Raw genomic sequence first — 3420 nt, forward strand, 5'->3', positions numbered from 1 at the left:
CAGTTTGAATTAATGTATATTATGCACTATTTATTTTATATTTTAAAAATTTAAAAGAGAAAATTTTACATAAAGACATTTGTATTATGATATTTAGTTATAACAACTACTATTAAATTAATCAATAAATCTAGTAAATTTTAAATGAGCGTTAATGTTATCAATTAAAAATCGTTTCATGAAAATAATTTTTAAAATTAAAATGTATGGTATAATTATATTAACTCTTCTTATCTTGATACATATATGTTAAAAGTTTCCCTTTTAAAGACTTCCAAATATCGATGAAATTTCAAGTTAATTAGTCAAATATATTAATATTTTTTCTTACTAAACTACCAAAAGATAAAAAAAAATGATACAATATATATATATATATATATATATATATAGGTATAGGGTATAGATATATGATAATGATTTTTTTATAATGATATATTATCTCTTTTTCTTTAATAGTAGATATTAAGTAAGGATATGAATTTAAATAACTGAACTCTTAAAATTCTGCACAATATTTTTAAAGTTTGGAAATATTATTTTATGAATGTTTTAAATCTGAAAGATTTTAAGATTTTGACCGAAGAATAAATTTGGTATGAGTACATTTTGTTCTTTTAAATTTGTATGTGTAAGCCCCATTTTCAGTTTTATGTGTTTGGGCCTAGCCTCTTCGTAGGCTCAAGACCAGTCCTTCCAGGGGACCCAATATCTTTGCTAGCCCCTAAACCTTTGTTGTATGTCTCATTTGCAGAAACCAACCTTTTGTTCCTCATACGTTCTCCAGCTAGAGTTCTGCTAGGGCACACGATCTCCTCCCGTCTCCGAGCTAGCAAAAACCCATTCTATTTCCAGGTAAGTTGAGCTTTAGAACTTCTCGTCTGTTCCTTCTCCTTTCGCACTGTTTAAGCACGTTGGTCAAGTTAGGGTTAAGTCTCTTAACTTCGTTTTGTACGAATCTTCCTGTTTCAGCTCTCTAAAATAGTTCTTGGAGCTGTGGTACTTTCTGTTGCGGGTCTGTGTCGTGTTGTTAGCATCTAAGCAAGGTAAGGGAAGCTAGTTTTCTTCGTCTTTCGTTGTAGGTGCCCTTCTGTTGTTGCATAAAGTGAGTTGGAAAATGTTTGCGCTTGTGTGAGATCAAAAGAAAAATGTTTGGTTTGTTTGTTCTGGGTTGCATGCGCGGAACAGTGGGGGAGAACTGGTATTCTTGCCCAGGCGAGCTCGCCTCGCCTAGGCGAGAATAGCAGAAGCTCACCCAAGATTCTGCCTCGAGTGCTCGCCCAGGCGGCCAGTCACGTTTTGAGCGACGCCTTGTCTCGCTCAGGCGAGAAGGCCTCGCTTGAGCGCGCTTGAGCGAGAGCTCGTGAATTCTCCCAGGGGCCACTGTTGCATGTCTCGCCTAGGCGAGAGCCCACATTTTGAGCGAGGCAAGCTCCTCGCCTGAGCGAGGTTCCTAGCTTGGGCGAGGTTAGTGCAGTGGTGAGTGCGGGCACTGTCTTCTTGACTGTTTTGATGATTTGATGCATGTATTGTCTAGATTATTCTTCCTAAATATGATGTACGTGAATATGCTTGGGTGTTTGGATTTATGAATGAAATTGGCATGCTTGGTATGAGGTTGATCATGGATTTGTGGCTTTGTGATGTCTTAACATGAGAATTGGATGAAGGAAATGAGAGAAGTGGAATTGTATGAGAAAAATGATTCTGAATGTGTGATAGGTGTAATTCCATGAGTCTCGTGGGGAGATCTCATGGTGGTGAGTAGTGTATATGTTAGGATAAGGATTCAAGTAAGGATCGCATCCCGAAACTCTAAAGGGTCAGTGAGTCTCAAGTAGAGCAAACTAACCTAAGTGGTGAGAGTAGCGGGAGACCCTAGTCTTTGGCAAGATAATGGCCTTAGACGCTTAAAGGCTAACCTTGTGTGTGGTAGGGTGAAACCCATTGGCAATGGCTCTGCAGAGCAGTAGAGGCCACCACAAGTGCAAGCGTCCAGTGAATCCGATCCTAGTATATGTATCCGGATAATTGAGTCATAGTGTCTTGCTTATTTGCTATAATGTGATTCTTGTGCCTACTGTGTTGTATTTTTGGACTGTTTCTAAATATTTCTCTGCAATAACATGCACAATTTAATTCACTGTAGCTTACCCTGTTATTTCTTCTGTGTGTGTGTCCTTGTTTTGATTTCCCTTTTGCGATGATCACCATATGGTGGGAGCAGATGGAAATACTTCTGGAGGTAGGCCTGATGGTGGTAGCGATGCAGCTTAGTGGGCTCGTTGATGTGGCCCGCGAAGGATAATTCTATGGCCCTGGTGCCTTTGTAATCCCTTGCTCTAGGAGCTTTTCTTTTGCATAACTGTGAACCTTGTTGTTTCTGTTTTGGCTATGGCATGGTTATATGCCTAGAACCCCTTTCAAGTACTCCTACGGATGACTATAAAAGTGTATTCCCTAACTATGATTTTTCATCAGTTTGCTTTGCTCTTTATTATTATGAATATGGGATGTTTTATTTAATAGATTAATCTATTTAAATGGGATGTCATAGTATGTGGTATTTTCAATTAATTTCTTTTAACATTAATATTTCTAATCAAAATATATGTAATGGAAAATATGTATAAGAAAAATTATTAATTTTAACTATTTTTTTCAACAAAATTTTGAAAAATTAATAATTTCGAATAAGATTAAGTTGAAATATATACTTTAGATAAATTCTTGAAATTTTGAAAAAATTATTCAAATTCTTAAATTTTGAAAAATTAATAATTTCGAATAAGATTAAGTTGAAATATATACTTTAGATAAATTCTTGAAATTTTGAAAAAATTATTCAAATTCTTAAATTTTTTAAAATTAATTTCAAATCCATATCTATATTTTATTAAAACATTATCATATTTTAAATTATATTTTTAAATATGATGAAAAAGCTTTTAAAACGGAATGAATATATTGTATGGATTAACAATATAACAATGTAAGTTATATTTTTGAACTAATTATATTAGTAATATTATTATTATCAATTTAAAAAATGCATATTATCCATATTTATTGTGTTTTTAAAAAATGTGATAAAGAAAAATTTATATAAAAACAATTGTATTATGATTGTAACGTCCCAAATAAATAGATAAAACTCATTTAATAAAAACGCCACATACATAAATATTCAGAGAGTACGAAGATTAGGGGTATGAAATACAATGTACCCCAACATATCCATAAAACATAAAAGAGGCCCCACACGGTCTAAAACAAAGTATACTAGTGAACTGATTATGCTAGGTCTTGTACAGATAAGAAAAAATCAAAACAAATAAATCCTTCAGCGATGGGCCCCATAGTGAGCCCAATACTCGTCTAGTCCATCAAGTTGTAGCATTCCTATAACCACTACCACTG

At 34.0% G+C, this 3420-nt stretch overlaps 1 long non-coding RNA gene across 1 annotated transcript; it reads left to right on the forward strand.

Annotated features, from left to right (window-relative positions):
- The first annotated feature begins 759 nt into the window (after window positions 1-759).
- On the forward strand, window positions 760-2464 carry LOC114166021 (uncharacterized). The gene is made up of 3 exons (XR_003599833.1): window positions 760-855; window positions 973-1046; window positions 2228-2464. It is a non-coding gene; the product is annotated as an uncharacterized LOC114166021 (long non-coding RNA).
- Window positions 2465-3420: the final 956 nt, after the last annotated feature.

Source organism: Vigna unguiculata, chromosome 10 (assembly GCF_037176805.1).
Source record: "Vigna unguiculata cultivar grain cowpea cultivar isolate G323 ecotype 2 chromosome 10, ASM3717680v1, whole genome shotgun sequence".
NCBI lineage: Eukaryota > Viridiplantae > Streptophyta > Magnoliopsida > Fabales > Fabaceae > Vigna > Vigna unguiculata.